Here is a 17316-nt window from a genome sequence, read left to right as displayed (position 1 = left end):
CGGGACGCCGATGTGGGCGGGGCGCCCGCCGGCAGGCGCCCTGGGGGCAGGTGGAGAGGCCCGCTGGGATCGGGTGGCGCCGAAGAGTGGCGCTTTCAGCTTGCCACGCTCAAGGGTAGGGTCCCGGAAGGTAAGTGTGCACACCTCGGAGCGCCGTGGGAACAGGGTGGGCACTCGCGGGACCTGATGCAGACCACTCACCGGTCCGGCTGGAGCTGCGGTGCTGGCCAAGGCACTCGCTCGCTCGGGAGGGAGGAGGCTTGAGTGGCTCCGCATGCGCACCCTTCACAGCCCTTGGAAACCTCAGGTAGTGTGCAGCTTTTATGTTCCTTTAAAATACATGGGTGGTGCTTGGCTCTGGACGTAGACTTTGGGTTGCCTGCCGGGACGGAAAGGTGCGACTAGTAGGGACTGTTAGGAGGACGCCGGGGTTCCAGGAGGGAGCATGACTTGGAGATTAGCGGACAGGTTTCTAAGTTGGAATGCCTGAGCCCTTGGTGTACTTATTAACCGAAAAACTTGAGCTGTTTCTCGGCTCCATGCGCCATGGTTTTCACGTATGTAAAACTGTGGTGCTGGTTCTTGTAATCTGACGGGATTGTTGTAAAGATTGGGTTAATACCTAGTGCCTGGCAACGAACGTTGGTTATTTTCGCTCTGCATTCTGATGAGCATGAATCTCTTAAGGTTTGTCATTTCTGGAATCCAGTCTCTTAGAGCTGTTGTCTGAAATGCTTGGGTGATGCCTTTGAGACTGCGAATTGAGTCCTAAATTGAGTCCTCTAGTACTAAGGGTGTTCTGAGCTGACCACTTTATTCCAAACCAGTTCCTCCCTAAATGCTACAAACATCTTTTTCTTCTCTTGGTGCTTGGACTGGAAACGCCCATCCACCCCCAGCACATGCTCTGCCCATGAATTACACCCCTGAACTCATAAACCTTAGTTTTGAAGACTATTCTAAAGAAAGGGTGGAAGAAGATACTTTTTAGGGTGAGTGTAATCTCATTTTGAGAGTCGGGGTTGATTTCTTTAAAAGCAGTTAGTTCTTTTGATGGACAACTTGGCTTTCCGGAGTGAGTGCTTATTTTATACTATATTATTGCTAAAGTGCATAAACTAGCCTTCAGACGTCATATGAGCATGGCTTGCCACACAGAAACAGGTTCGAAAGAGACATGGAAGCTGGATGTGGTTATAAGCCTATGCTTTTAACTTCTGCACTCAGGAGCCAGAGACAGGAGGATTGCTGAAAGTCCAAGGCCAGACTGGACTTAATAGTTACATGAAGGCTAGACCTTGTCTCAAAAATTGGTAAGTAAGTAAATAAATAAATAAACAAACAAACAAAACAAATCCGAAAAGCCAGTCCTGCTGGTCTTTACAGATGAGGATGTGTCTAAAGACCCAGAACCAATAAATGGCAGAGCCACTAACTTAGCTCTGCTCATCAACAAATTTTAAAAGCAAAGGAATATGGGAGTCAGTGTTTTTATTTTTGACAGTTTTACGGTGCTGAGAGTTTCTTCACTCGGCAGCATCCTGCTTGGTAATTTAATTGCATGATTCATAATCATTCTTCAGCACCTTTGATTTAAATCACAAGTCTGGAAGTTGCTGCATCAACTATTGCTTTGAGAACAAGATGATTGTCTTGAACTTTGTACAAACACGTTCCAGCAGCGCTTTGCTTTTGTTTTTCAAAATGCAGCTCGTTTCTCTGTGTGCAGAAGGCATGAACAACATAATTACACTGACCTCGCACAGTTTGTTATCACCGCGTTACTGGTGAAGCTTTCTCCATTGGGTAGTGTACATACGGTCAGGAAGCGATACCCAGAGCGCTAGCCCTGAATGTGAATGGAGAGGTGAGGTGGCCACACAGCTGGTAACTTCAAAAGCCCTTCCCAGTCAAATTATTTAGAGATAGCTGGTGTGTAAGTTGCTGACTTCCTGGCTCTGTGTTGTTCACTCCCTCACCTCTGGGTATTTGTTCAGATGTTTCCTTCTTACTTAAGCTTGCACACAACCCCACACTTCCTATAATATGTCCTCCGTTGGTATAATCACTCTTCTGCCTTCCGCCGCCAGCGGGTAAGTTCCTTGTGGCTAAGGGTGCTTCCACTTGTGTTCCCTGCTAAATCCCTAGTATCTGGAAACAGTACTTGGCCCAGGAAGATACTGGCTGTGTAGCTTTGCACAGATATGAGCAGCCCAGCTAACAATTAATTAAGCTAATGCACCTACACGTTGCCTTACTTGCCTGGTCCCTCTGCTTTCAGTTCTTTCTCCCTCTTGCCCAGGAAGGAATAAGACCTTGAGTCTGAGTTTAAGTCCCCCATACTTTGCACTCTACAGGCCAAGTAGCTAAGTTTTTTTCATCAATTTTTTCCCCCAAACAAGCCACCCTGGTCCTCGTGAAGCCCTCTTCCTCTGGCCCCTTTTTTTTTTTTTTTTTTTTTTTTTGGTTCTTTTTTTCGGAGCTGGGGACCGAACCCAGGGCCTTGCGCTTCCTAGGTAAGCGCTTTACCACTGAACTAAATCCCCAGCCCCTCCTCTGGCCCTTAATGCACCTACAGCCCTTAAGTTTCCTTTGAAGGCTTTCACATCTGCAGAGAAGCGGGCATTCATCTTCCTCTACATGGTGGTCTTTCCAGCCTGTATCTCCTGCAGATGAAAACAGTGATCTCAACTTAGGCTTTCAAATATGAAATAAAGTAGGGTTCCAGTGGCTATGCAAAACCGTTAAATTGGTATCGATTCCTTCGTGATAGTCCTGTTCTTATTAATGACTGCTTTCTCCAGTTGAGCAGGCGGTTTTTTTTTTTTTTTTTTTTTTTTTTTTGGTTCTTTTTTTCGGAGCTGGGGACCGAACCCAGGGCCTTGCGCTTCCTAGGCAAGCGCTCTACCACTGAGCTAAATCCCCAACCCCGAGCAGGCGTTTTTTGACTAACTGACCTACTAGCTCTTCACTTGTGCTGAAGATCTCTGCTACAGAATAAGAATGTTTATCCGGCACCCCTACCACATCCCCCTCATGCCATGGCACCCCAGATGCTGGATGAGTTTAGTTGGAGTTGCCTTGTCCTTTCTCAGAGTTCTGGTGCTAGCTTTCTCAGAAATTGATCAGTCTTCCTTGACTTGTGATTCTATTTATCTGTCGCTGCATCTGAAGAGAAGGACGTGGACTACACATACAGAAGTTCCGTATTATACGTTTTTACCTTTTTCCAGTTACCTTTAGAGGGTGCATGAGACCCACGTATCCGCTTTTTAAGTCAATGTGAACTCAAGTTCAGCTCGTTAAAGACGGGGCTTCACAGCTTGTTCTGAGAGTAGGGAAAGGATAGGGGAATTCAGTTGGAAGTAAAAAGTTGAAAACTTCGAGTCTAGGTCTTTAAGGGACCAGGTGTAGATTGGGCTGGGTACTTGATGTGTAACAGAGAGCCAAATGACTTTAACAGTGTGTAATGCCGACACTTGGGAAGGTGTCAGGACAAGACAGTGTTAGAGCAATGTCTGCAGCTTTGGGCCTCCTTGTGGAGCATTATTTCTAAACTGTTTTGTTTTTATATCTCCAGGCACACACAGTCCTCCTGCTTCTCCGCTTTGTTTTCTGAGCTGGAGAGGACTGAACATTCTCTTCTTCTGTTTGGCTCTGACTTCACATACTGTAATTTCTTTCTGTGTCTGTCTGTCTCCTCCCCACCCTCAAACACGACGGGTCTCTCCGTGTAGTCTCGGCTGGCCTTGAAGTTACAGTCCTGCTTCGTCCTCTTCGAGTGCTGCGATTACAGGCACACCACGTCTGGCCTCGTTGTCCGTAATCTTAAAATACGTTCATACCTCTTTCTTCCTTTGCTTTCTTGTACGTGTGGAAAAGATACATCTCAGAGTTTTTCAGAGGTATTGATGAAGCTTGCTCTTTTTGTTTGACAGAACATTTGGTTTAACACAGTTTTTTATAATTGCATTAAAAATGTCTCTACACATATTCAACTGAGGCATGGTTTTTTTTCTTGTGACGCTTTCAGATATGAACTTGATTGTGACTTTATTCAAGAAACAGATAAGAAGCTCTAAAGTTTGAGGCCAGCTTAAGTAAGACCCTATCTCTCTTTTCCTCTCCCCCCCCTTTTTTTTACAGAATATTAAACATTTCTGCCATTCATTGTTTATCTGTTTTTCTGTTGCATCCCAAACTGAACTGTTTTTTTCTCCTGTGTTGGGGTATACATCATCCTAACTTTGTTCTTGTGTTTAAATATGTAGCCAGACATAGCTCTGAGTTTCTTCAACCATTTCTAGAATGAAGCTTGTAGTCACTAAAACAAAAAGACTTCCAGGGGCAGCCGTATATAAAGGTCATGATTTTAGACGTTTTACAACTTTAAGTTAAAATTTTATGTGCTGCTTTTGCTAGTAGTTTAGTTAGTAGTTCAGGGCTAGAATCCTGTGCTATATAATTTCATTAAGTACTATAGTTTAGATACGTAATTGGTTATAATTAGTGTGCTTTAGGGAATTTCTTCAAATGTGATAACTTTCAGGAGAAATTTTGAAAGCAAATACTTGGTTTTGGAGTAAAATTCCCTTTATCGTACCACATAAGCACCTGTGTTTATCCAAACACTCCTTGTCTTTGAGATGCCTTTGTTAAGAATGTTACAAATAACAGCAGAGGTGCAGACCAGTGAGACCTCCCCAGCACACGGGAGTTACCATGCATGTAAATCTGTGCTTCAAGGGAGGGTTTATTAAGACACCACAGCCTAGTGGCGTGTATAATGAAGGGGACAATGGAGTGACTAGGGGAAAGTGATGGTCGGGAAGACTGAGGAAGCAGTTACAAGGCTCTGGTTACTAGATGGGCTGGAACGCCTGAGCATACCTCAGGTTTAGCCATGTGGGAGGAGAGCAGTAGAGGCAGGATTAGAGTGGAAGCATGGGTAGCAGGTTGAAGTCGCCACTGGTAATTGTTGAATTTCTGTGGTTTATGTAGGGTGTGTGCATGTGTGCGCCTACTCTCTGAAATCTTCCAGTCTGCAGTCACTAACCAGCTTTCGCTAGGCCTCCCACTCTGTCAATGGTTGGGCTCTGACCTCCAGGTGTGCCCTTAAAGTTCTTCTGTGTGTGTTCACCTCGGCCTGCAAGATGTGCTCAGGACGAGCATCTGAACAGAAAGGCATGGAAGAACAGTACAGCCCCACTGAAACTGAGACCCCGAGACGTAGTGACCTTTGGGAGGCTGAGGACAGGGCCCAGCCTTGCCGCCACTGTGACAGTTATCCTGTGGGTTCTGAATCAAGTGGAGGATGCATACTATGGAGAACTTTAGAACCTTCCTCCTTTATCTGGCAGTTCTGGTTTTAGTAAGGAATACAAAGGGCCCTTAGTGGCTGCTTTGCCTCCTCACTCATTTCCCCTCCCTACCTGTCCTTAGTAAAATAGTTTCAGGGAGTAGGCAGGCTCACATGGCTTCCGCTGAGGCTCTTGGACCACTCTCAAATTGATAGGTGCAGACTTCTCAATGTTAGTCTCAACTGTTATCACTTCTCATTATCAAAAATCAGGATGAATAAAGGTGCCTGTAAGAAAATAGTAACAAGTTTAGGAAAAATTGGGACAGCTCTGTGATTACAGGACAGGGAAAAATCAAAGAGGGCGGAACAGACACTGGGGGAAGGATACTGTTAGCAGGGAAAACAGGAAAGGTTGTAACTGATTCATCCTGTGACCTCCGGGAAAAGGGAGAAGGCTACTATGTATCTTTCATCAGGATCCTGTTAGGTTTGGGCCAACATAGTTTACAGATGAGACAAAGACTCCCTTTGTTTCTGTAGAAACATTTCGGTATGTTTGGAGCCAGCGTCTTCAGAGGTGGAAGTAAGTAAGTGCAGGATTATATGCTTCTTCAGTAGACTTTTAAGACAAGGACCTCTAGTTGGTTCAGGGTTAGAATTTCCTGGAAAGGTGCTTTAAATGAGACTTATAAAAGCCACTCATCTTGTTTCCTACTCCCCTCCCCTGCCAATTTTCTAGGTAAATTAGGATATGGTTGTATTTTTTTAGGTCTCTCACTCTACCGGTGTCCAGTTTGAGCTTCCTAGTTAGACAGTCTTCCTAGTAGGTGCCAGGGTTTTCCATTTGTTCCTAACCCGTCCACATACCCCTCATTAGTACCATCTCCCAGCATAGGTTCCCTTACCAGTTGATGGATCCCTCTGAATGACCCGAAGTGGATAGTTTACATTTCAGGTTTCTCTCTTGGTGTACATTGTATGAATATGGACACATTTTCATTTTGTGTTCCTCTTTTTGGATCATCCAGATATACTTTTAAATCCCAAACGCCACCTTTCTCTTTGTACCTTTGTGCCCTAGCAGCCTCTGATCTTTTATGGTCCTGTAGCTCTGCCTTGACTCTTAAGTTCAGTGAGATGAGATCTCACAGAAGGGAGCCTTTCAGCTCGCTTCTCTTAGCGCTGTGTGTTTAAGGTCGTTGCCATGTCTCTTTTTGACTTAAGAGCTTGTTCTTTTATCACTAACGAGTATTCCATTGTCTGTATGTATCACAGTTTGTTAATCTGTTCACCCACCTAAGGATACCACCCACCGAAGGATATCTTGCTTGCCTCTAAGCTTGTGAATAAAGCTATTTTGATATCCCTGTACTGGGTTTTTTGTATGGTTGTAAATTTTAACTTCTTTAGGTTTTGATTTTTAATTCATTTTATTTGTTCTCCTCTTGTTGGCAGCTGTCACCTGCCTGGTGATTCTGTCCCAATCCCTCTGTCCCTCAGGTCCTTGTCTACCATTTTCAGTTCTGAGGTGGGCCACACCGCAGGAGCCTCTGCTGGTGACCTTTCTCTTGGTCATGGAGCCAACTCTAGCCTGCCCTGAAGGCATAGATGCTGTACTTTGTAAGTAGTAGCTCTTGTGTAGGACCAGCTTTCGTCATAGGGAGAAAGCTCTTTCTGCTTAGTCAGCTTGACTATGCCACCCATTTGGGGACTTCCAGCTTCCTGGACTTTTTGAGAAAGGCTGCCAGAGCTCTGACAAATGACTGCTGGCTTATGTCTTTTACAGTAACTTCAGGCATTGTGCAGCCACCATGCTGCCAGCGAGGGAAAAGGGCTTGGCATTTATCATTCTCACTATTCGAGATTTATTTCTCTGTGTGTGGTGTCTGTGCACATGTGTGTGCAGCATGTACGGAGGCCAGAAATGGATTTCAGATTTCCTAGAACGGAAGTCGTGGGCAGTTATTAGCAGCCCAGCATAGGCGCTAGAAACTGAACTCAGGTCCTCTACAACAGCAAGTGTTCTATGGGATAGGGGGTTTCCAGAGGGGAAACCTGGAAAGGGGATAACATTTGAAATGCAAATAAATAAAATGTCCAATTAAAAAAAGAGCAAATGTTCTAAACTTCCATGGTTTAGTTTTGTAAGACTCCAGTAGAGTGTCTTCCAAAGTGACTTTACTGTTTTCCTGTTCCTGTTGCTCCTTCCTCAGCATTTGGTTGATGGTCTAAGTTTTCTGGCTGTTGGCCATTCTAATAGATGTGTATATCTTCCTTACCTCTTCTCTCTTCTGCTCCTCTCCCCCCTCTTCCTCTCCCCTGTAGTAGGGACTGAGTGCAGGGCCTGAGTGTGTGAGATGCTGCCCAGCAGCATCCCTAGAATCTCGTTTTAATTTACGTCATACGTCATGAAGAGCGTCCTTTCATGTGCTTACTTGCCACCTGTATATTTTCTTTTAAATTATCTTTGTCTCTGTGCTTGGTTGGGGAGCAGGTGTGTGCCACAATGAGCCTGTGGAGGTCTGAGGACAGTTTGTATGTGACCCACCATATGGGTCACAGAAGTGGAATCCTGAGACTTGGCAGCAAGTCTTGCTGGGCAATGGGAACCTTATGTAATGAGATTGGATGTTAGGGTTTTTCGCCAGTTTTTAAATTGTGTTTTTTAAGAAAGTCCTTTGTAGGCACTCTGTGAATATGTTAGGTCGACCTTTACGGAGAGCTTTTGCAGACGCTTTCTTCCAGTCTGCGGCTTACCTTCTCCGTGTCTTCAGAATCATTGGATGCTGCTGTGGTGTTTTATCTACAGAGTCCTCACTGTATCAGAGCCCATGCAGGTTTCTAGGTTATCTTTGAGGACTTTTCTACCTTTGCATTGTAGTCCATGGGGTTTCTTTTGTAGCATCCTGGGCCTTTTAGCTTCTACCTTTGGGTATCGTTGCTTTCAGATACCAGTTCCCAGTTCTGCCTTAATAGGACTCCTCTTGAGAGCCTCTGTCTCTGTCTCTCCACTTCATGAAGAATCTATACTGGGCTGGAGAGATGGCTCAGCGGTTAAGAGCCCTGACTGCTCTTCCAGAGGTCCTGAGTTCAAATCCCAGCAACCACATGGTGGCTCACAACCATCTGTAATAAGATCTGATGCCCTCTTCTGGTGTGTCTGAAGACAGCTACAGTGTACTCATATACAAAATAAATACATATTTAAAACATAAAAAAAAAAGATCTATACTGACAGTTTTTGAGTACGTCTGCTTTCAAATACGGTATGGTTTGCTAGGCAGTACCGAACCTGTCTTTAAGGTCGTGACAAATTAGGCTTTAAAAGGCAGTGAGGGTGGGGCGGGCTTTTCTCCAGCCCACACTAGCCTCAATGACCTTGAACTCCTCATCTTCCTACCTCTGCCACTTGAGGGCTGGGATTACAGGAGTGCAGCACCTCGCCCAGTTTAGTGGTGGCAGGGACTGAACCCAAGGCTCCCACATAGCTGCATCCCCCGAACTGTCCTTACCCTCTTAGAGGTAAAAGTAATAATCTTTAGATGTTACCTCAAACAAAACAGAGGACCAGCACAGTCATAAGTGTACGATAGACAGAACATGGAGACAGTGCTAAAAAGGAAATGCCTTAAAACCGTTTAATTTAAAAGAATGTGTAGTAGTAATTAATAATCAGTTTAAGGGGCTGGGGATTTAGCTCAGTGGTAGAGCGCTTACCTAGGAAGCGCAAGGCCCTGGGTTCGGTCCCCAGCTCCGAAAAAAAGAACCAAAAAAAAAAAATAATAATCAGTTTAAGAAGAGACCAAGCACACTACTCCCGCCTCTCTGTCCTCTCTGTCCCTGGCAGTCTCTCCTTGACTAGCCCATTGGTGGCCATCCATCTAGTTCCCTAGGCAGGTGGCTGCCATGCCAGTCCCATACAGAGACTGCCTATCTCAAGGCTCTCTGACTGTGGACTCTGTTCATATTCCCAGCAACCTGGTAAAATCAAACCTCTAGAGGCTTGTAATATAGCCATCGGATTTATATCAGTAAATTCTCACTCCACAAAACGTCCACTCAATCAAGTCAGAGCCAATTGACATAAACTGCTCACCTAGATAAGACAAATTGTCCTAGTTATCCATCCCTTATAAAATATTCATAGTTACCTGTGGCTAATTAAAGCCACATAGGGTGGGGGTGAGAGGGTCATCCTTCTCTTTCTCTTCATTCTCTTCCACTTTTCCAAGCCTCGGCCGGCACCTTTCTTTTTCACCGCCCAGCCTTGCTTATCTCATGCCTGCCCTCACCTGCGTGTAGACATCAATTCACATGAACATCATACGTTTAAGCAGTATTTAGATGAACACAATCTTAACATGGAATTTACACTTTTTTCTTGTTTTTCGTTTGTTTGTTTGTGTTTTTTTTGTTTTTGTTTTTTTTTTTTTTCGAGACACAGTCTCTCCTGTAGCCCTGTTACTGAACTCACTCTAGAGACCAGGCTGGTTTCAAACTCAGAGACAGGTCTGCCTGCCTCTACCTCCTGAGTGCTAGGATTAAAGTCGTGCACCACCACCGCCTGGCAAGAAGTTGAACATTTTCCTACTGTAGTGTCTTACCCATATGTACACAATAAACATTTAAAGTCTTTAAAATAAATAAATAAAATTTAAAAAGATAAACTACCTCTCTTGTTGAAAATATCTTTTTGCTTTACCCTACTCTTTACGATGATCCTTAATGATTTTATCGAGACTATCATACGTACATAGTGTATTTCGATTATCTACGTATCCTTTTCCCTTCCAACTTTCCCCAGGACTCCTCCGAACACATCCCTCTCCTAACTTCATGGATTTGTTTTAGTGCTACCTAATATATACACGAATGTGTGGCTGTCCGTACTCCAGGGGGCCATATTACCAAAGGAAAATGGCTGTCTCCTAACAGCCATCAGCTGCCAATAGGTCCTGAGCTATGGGTGGGGCCTCATGAGCTCCTCCCACATCCGTGCTGAAGTGTTGACTGGCTTGGTCTTGTTCAGAGCTCCTCCCACATCCGTGCTGAAGTGTTGACTGTCTTCATCTTCCTTAGGCCTTATGCATGTAACTAGGGCTGCTGTGGGCTCATGACAGCACATCCAGAAGACAGCATTTCATAGCTGTCCTCCAGCTCCCAATTCTTTTATTCTTTCCCCTCTTCTTTTGTGATGTTCTTTGAGTATTTTGGTGGTTGATCTGGATGTCCTATTTAGGGCTGATCATTCAACTGTCAGTATCAAACCTTGATGAACTGTGAGAGTCTGCATTAACTGCTGCCCTCTGAACATGGGGGCTTCTCTGACCAAGACTGACAGCAAACATCTGTGAGCCTACATGGGAATATTTAGAAAGTGTTTTGATAACAGCCCACTTAACGTAACAACAACAGTAGTTTCTCCCCTAGGGTGTAAGCCAGGGGCTTTTGACCAGCATCACAGCACGAATTTCTGAAAGATACGTTCTTGGTGCCATCCTGGCTCTTGGTCATCTCTGTGGTGAGGCCAGCACGCAGCGTGTTCTGTACAAAGCTCTTGTTATATTGGCGTGTTTGGCATGTTTTCAGAGCGGGAAGGCAGGAGTCTTGACACTGCTTCCTGGTCTCTGTCCCTCCCTGAGGCAGAATCAGAAATGGCCTTTTTTGTTAAGGTTTGCCTTCTAGAACTTTGTTGCCTTCTAGATGCCTGGGACTCTTCTCAACTCTGAATCTCTGAAGATGATGTGGAAGAGGCTGAGTACAAAGGGGCATGAGGAAATGAGATGTGGTAGGTGGTCTGTACTCTTAAATCAGGGGGCTGTGACCCATAACTGTGATTAAAGCCTAGCTTGCTTTTTTCTCCATCTATAAAATGGGCACAATGATATTTGCCTCAGAAATGGCTGTGAGGACTGAGAACAGTTCCTATGTTAGTGCCCAGTAAGCACCAGCTTCTTTATGTGAGTGTGCACATGCCTGTGGAGGCTAGAGGCTAAGGTTGAGAGCCTTCTTCAGTCATTTCCCACCGTGTTTACTGAGGTAAGGTCTCACACCTGAACCAGAGCGCCCTGACTCTGATTGCCCAGCTAGCCTGCTTGCTTGGGAATTAGATCTGGCGTCAGATCTCTGTCCCTGGAACACTGGAATTACAGTCAGATCACCACTCCCTCCTTCATTTGAATAGTGCCAGGGACTCCCCTCAGGTCCTCACACTTAAGGGCATTGTCACAGGTCGTTCTGCAGTCCCCAACACTGTCTCATGACCTCGGCACTGACACCGGATCAGATCATTTTTTTTGCTGTGGGGTAGTCATGCTCAGTGTCATTCCTGATCCCCTCAAGTACAGACCATTAGAAGTGTCTTCAGCTGTTGCCGAATCTCCCAGGTGAGAGCTGCGATGTACTAGTGACCAGTGCCATGTTTCGCTGCTGTGTTGGCTGTCGTCCCTCAGACCTGGCTGGTCTTTCCTGACCCATTTCTTTGTGTCTTGTTGATGAGTGGATAGTAAGCCTACGTTTCCTGCTGTGAATGGCATCTAATGGTTTAGTCTCAGTGTAGCCATGTCTTATATGCCAGGGCAGGCCAGCTGCCCCCAAGAATAACTGCAAATGGTCTTCAGTCCTGCTGGTGGAGGGCAGACACATCCTTTCCTGTTCTTGTTAATACTATTATTTGAAAAACTAATACCGCTGAACTTCCCCAAAACTTCGCACTTAGCCCCGCAGGACCAGAATAGCCTTTTCTGTTCTCCTTCCACTCCCCCCCTCTTTTTTTGGGTTTTTTTTTTTTTTTTTTTTTTTTTGGTTTTTTGGACAGACCTCTTCATTTTGCTGTTTAGTGTGTGATCAGAGAACACTTTTGATTGCCTGGCTTTTATAGAATAAATAATTCAGTTTCTAGTAAAAATTAATATTACTTTTTCCTAATTCTGTTTTTGACTACTTAAATGTGCATTCATGAAAGATGGGCATGGTGGCTCCTGGGGGCCCAACTACTTAGGAGGCTGAGGTAGGCAGGACCATTTAAGCCCAGGAGTTCAAGACCAGTCTGGGCATCATAACAAAACCCTATGTCAAATCAAAAAAGTTAATAAAACTTGACAAGTCTTCTCCATTTGTTCCTGAGGATCCTGTAGAGTGTCTATACAGAGTGGTACATGGATAAAAATCTCGTAACATCTGTCCATCTTGGTTTAAATCCTGTTACCAGTGGACTCTACTACTTACCCTGCGCTTAAACTTGGGCCCTCCAGACCTGCCCGAAATCATTTTTACCTTTATTATACCAAGTGGAATGCCGTTGTACATACATAGTGGTTTGGTGACTTAAATGGTGCCCTGTCCATTTCCTGTTCCTGTTTTCAGTCTCTTGGATGCACACAGAGAACTGTCCAATCTCTTCCCAGATGAAGTACCAAAAAAAAAACGGGAACCAAATGGGCAGGAGCTGTGGCAAATGCTAAGGGGCAGTAGATGTCACTCTTGACGCTTGTCAGGGACACCTCAAACCTCCCTGCTTCATTTCTGTCTCTGTGGAGAGTGACCAGGCAGAGGCTCAGGGGTTAGGCAGCTTTCATCTTTAAGCACCTTTTTATAGAATAGGTGTCGATAAAACCTGGCAGTCTCCGGGTTCCTCAGAAAGTGGGTCAGAACAAGCACATCCAGACATGAAGCCTGGGTTGTTTTGCTCTTGTCTCAGTGGAGGCAATGTCCTCTCTCACCTGAGCCCCAGGACATCCTGTCTGAGCAGCAAATCCCTAGGGAACGATCTGCAAAGCAGATCCCTGAGCCTCTGTGGCATTTTCCTCCCATCCCCTGTTTCTGTGGCTTGCACAGGTGTCCAGAGTGTTTGTTGTTTCTTGTTCACTGGGGACAATTAATCTAGTGTCGTCAATGTGGTGGATCAGTGGTGGCCTGTGCAGTCAACATGATCATGGTCCCTAATGCTTTGACTCTTTTATACCGTTCCTCACATTGTGGTGACCCTCAACCGTAAAGTTATTTCTGTTGCTACTTCATAACTGTAATTTTGCTACTGTTATGAATCTAATGGTGTAGGACATCTAATATGCAGGATATCTGATACATGACCTCTGTGAAGAGCTGGTCAACCGAGAGGTTACGAATCACAGGTTAAGAACCACTGTTATGAGTCTAGACCATACTTTGACAACAGTGCACACGTCAGCCCTCTGGTATGACAGTGTTCAGTAGGTACAGCTATTTCTGTCATGTGATAGCATCTCCTTGTCTTTCACTGCTGATAGAAGAGGCAGTTATCAGGTCATAAGCTGTATACTTGCCGTCAGAGATTATCCTAACAGTCACCGACCTAACATACCTCATCTGGGATTGCATCTGGGATTAGCACCACCACCTGGTTAGAGGTCGGCACTCCATAGACATGCCCCACGATGTTTTTGGCTCTTGCCCAGCTAGGCAGGCAGTTTAAGCGGAGATATGATAGGATCCACCAGCTTTTTGATAGTGATACGGTTTCTGAGCTCAAAAGGGAGAACGGGCAGAGTATTTTTTGTTAGTGAGAGTAGAGTGGTTGGTTAGAAGGGCTGTCAGGACAGATAGATCAATGGAATAGAATTGAAGACCCAGAAATGAACCCACACACCTATGGGCACTTGATTTTTGACAAAGGAGCCAAAACCATCCAATGGAAAAAAGATAGCATTTTCAGCAAATGGTGCTGGTTCAACTGGAGGGCAACATGTAGAAGAATGCAGATCGATCCATCCTTATCACCCTGTACAAAGCTTAAGTCCAAGTGGATCAAGGACCTCCACATCAAACCAGACACACTCAAACTAATAGAAGAAAAACTAGGGAAGCATCTGGAACACATGGGCACTGGAAAAAATTTCCTGAACAAAACACCAATGGCTTATGCTCTAAGATCAAGAATCGACAAATGGGATCTCATAAAACTGCAAAGCTTCTGTAAGGCAAAGGACACTGTGGTTAGGACAAAACGGCAACCAACAGATTGGGAAAAGATCTTTACCAATCCTACAACAGATAGAGGCCTTATATCCAAAATATACAAAGAACTCAAGAAGTTAGACCGCAGGGAAACAAATAACCCTATTAAAAAATGGGGTTCAGAGCTAAACAAAGAATTCACAGCTGAGGAATGCCGAATGGCTGAGAAACACCTAAAGAAATGTTCAACATCTTTAGTCATAAGGGAAATGCAAATCAAAACAACCCTGAGATTTCACCTCACGCCAGTGAGAATGGCTAAGATCAAAAACTCAGGTGACAGCAGATGCTGGCGAGGATGTGGAGAAAGAGGAACACTCCTCCATTGTTGGTGGGATTGCAGACTGGTAAAACCATTCTGGAAATCAGTCTGGAGGTTCCTCAGAAAATTGGACATTGAACTGCCTGAGGATCCAGCTATACCTCTCTTGGGCATATACCCAAAAGATGCCTCAACATATAAAAGAGACACATGCTCCACTATGTTCATCGCAGCCTTATTTATAATAGTCAGAAAATGGAAAGAACCCAGATGCCCTTCAACAGAGGAATGGATACAGAAAATGTGGTACATCTACACAATGGAATATTACTCAGCTATCAAAAACAATGAGTTTATGAAATTCGTAGGCAAATGGTTGGAACTGGAAAATATCATCCTGAGTGAGCTAACCCAATCACAGAAAGACATACATGGTATGCACTCATTGATAAGTGGCTATTAGCCCAAATGCTTGAATTACCCTAGATCCCTAGAACAAACGAAACTCAAGACAGGTGATCAAAATGTGAATGCTTCACTCCTTCTTTAAATGAGGAAAAAGAATACCCTTGGCAGGGAAGGGAGAGGCAAAGATTAAAACGGAGACTGACGGAACACCCATTCAGAGCCTGCCCCACATGTGGCCCATACATATACAGCCACCCAATTAGACAAGATGGATGAAGCAAAGAAGTGCAGACCGACAGGAGCCAGATGTAGATTGCTCCTGAGAGACACAGCCAGAATACAGCAAATACAGAGGCGAATGCCAGCAGCAAACCACTGAACTGAGAATAGGACCCCCGTTGAAGGAATCAGAGAAAGAACTGGAAGAGCTTGAAGGGGCTCGAGACCCCATATGTACAACAATGCCAAGCAACCAGAGCTTCCAGGGACTAAGCCACTACCTAAAGACTATACATGGACTGACCCTGGACTCTGACCCCATAGGTAGCAATGAATATCCTAGTAAGAGCACCAATGGAAGGGGAAGCCCTGGGTCCTGCTAAGACTGAACCCCCAGTGAACTAGACTATGGGGGGAGGGCGGCAATGGGGGGAGGGTTGGGAGGGGAACACCCATAAGGAAGGGGAGGGGGGAGGGGGATGTTTGTCCGGAAACCGGGAAAGGGAATAACACTTGAAATGTATATAAGAAATACTCAAGTTAATAAAATAAATAAATAAATAAATAAATAAATAAATAAATAAATGTATTCAATAATTTAAAAAAAAAAAAAGAAGAAGGGCTGTCAGCCAGGAACCAAGTGGACAATAGCTGTTGACAAACTGTGAGTAACTCTTTTGATGCTTGTCAGAGGTTTCTACAAGGCTCTTTTCTTCCGCAATAGCTTTTTTGGCAAGACAAGGATTCATTGTGGCAATTTGGCAAGCTAGTCATATGTAAGTTTCAGCAAAACTCTAGGACAAGGGAAACAAACAGACACAAGATCTGTTTCCATTGGACGCACCAAGATTCTATAGCGAATGTTCTCTCTTACACCATCTTTAGGAGTCCTGCTCTGAGTAGTAGAATACATTTTGTGTCCACCAAAATCGGTGTCTGTTCAGAGATGGTCTCCAATAACCTTTGGAAGGGTTTCATAGTTCCCCTTCTACAGTGGATATCCACTCTGAGGTGACTGTAGTTAACTCTTGGGAAAGAATTGAAGAAAAATCAACAGTATGTGCACTTGGCCTTGTAATGGGTCATGATAATTCTAAGTTGAATTCAGTGTGTTCTCTGTTACCTTGAACTTCTTCGTAAGCTCAGTTGGGTTTTGGGATGATGATAAAAAAAAAAAGTGAGACCATAACTGAGGGGAATTGATGTCTCCTTTGGAAACAACTTGAAAGAGTCACATGGAGCTTGGGGACGGGATGGGGAGGCATTGGAAGTCTGGGTGTCCCCAGAGGAGCTCAGGCAGCTTCACTGAGTTGGGTGAGTTCAGTCGAGTGGAAGTGGGGGCCGTCATTCTGAGCCTCGCTCGTGCTTCCCCACCATCCGGGATCTGCTTCCCGACAAGCGCCCTCGTGTAGCATCGAGGACTGCGTGGCTGCATGTTTCATTGCTCCTCACCATTTACCATTAAGTTCTGGCCTGACTCTCCCTCCTGTCTGCAGGCAGCTGTAAGAAATGAAAGACCAGGGCTGGAGAGATGGCTCAGCGGTTAAGAGCACCTGACTACTCTTCCAGAGGTCCTGAGTTCAATTCCCAGCAACCACATGGTGGCTCACAACCATCTGTAAAGAGATCCGATGCCCTCTTCTGGTGTATCTGAAGACAGCTACAGTGTACTTATATATAATAAATGAATAAATCTTATATTAAAAAAAAAAAAGAAATGAAAGACCACAAAGCAGCCACATTCTACTAGTCATTTGCTTGGTGCACACGGCCAAGGACACCTGGAAGTAACGCCAGCCCTGTCACAATCACTCCGCCATCTGTCTGTGCCCAACTGGTGACACCTTGCATGCCACTGTACCATCCTCTCCCTCCATAGAAGGGCTCTCCCTTATTAATATATGTCCTATTTTTATATCTTTTTCCCCTTTCTAAAAGTAGATTTCTTTCTCATACAGTATATTACAGTTTCCCTCCCTCTACTCCTTCTAGTCCCTCCCCACCTCCTCCCATCCAGATCCACTCCCTTTCTGTCTCTGACTGGAAAGATCAGGCTTCTAAGAGCTAACAACCAAACACAACACAACAAAATATAACAAGATAAAGCAGAAATCATAACATGGAGGTTGGA

The 17316-nt window shown here is 44.7% G+C and overlaps 1 protein-coding gene across 7 annotated transcripts in view; it reads left to right on the top strand.

The window, feature by feature from the left end:
- Sgk3 (serum/glucocorticoid regulated kinase family, member 3) overlaps positions 1-17316 on the top strand; it is a 126472-nt gene that overhangs the window by 56745 nt on the left and 52411 nt on the right. Inside the window, exon 1 of one of the 7 annotated variants that reach the window (NM_001376043.1) lies at positions 24-130. The exons of the other annotated variants lie outside the window; for them this stretch is intronic. The gene's annotated coding sequence lies outside the window, so the exon portion shown is untranslated. Of the gene's footprint in view, positions 1-23; positions 131-17316 lie in introns of those variants that run through there. 7 annotated transcript variants of the gene reach the window in all.

Source organism: Rattus norvegicus, chromosome 5 (assembly GCF_036323735.1).
Source record: "Rattus norvegicus strain BN/NHsdMcwi chromosome 5, GRCr8, whole genome shotgun sequence".
Lineage (NCBI taxonomy): Eukaryota > Metazoa > Chordata > Mammalia > Rodentia > Muridae > Rattus > Rattus norvegicus.
Note: the sequence above shows the minus strand (reverse complement) of the source record. Positions and strands in the feature narration are given on the sequence as shown.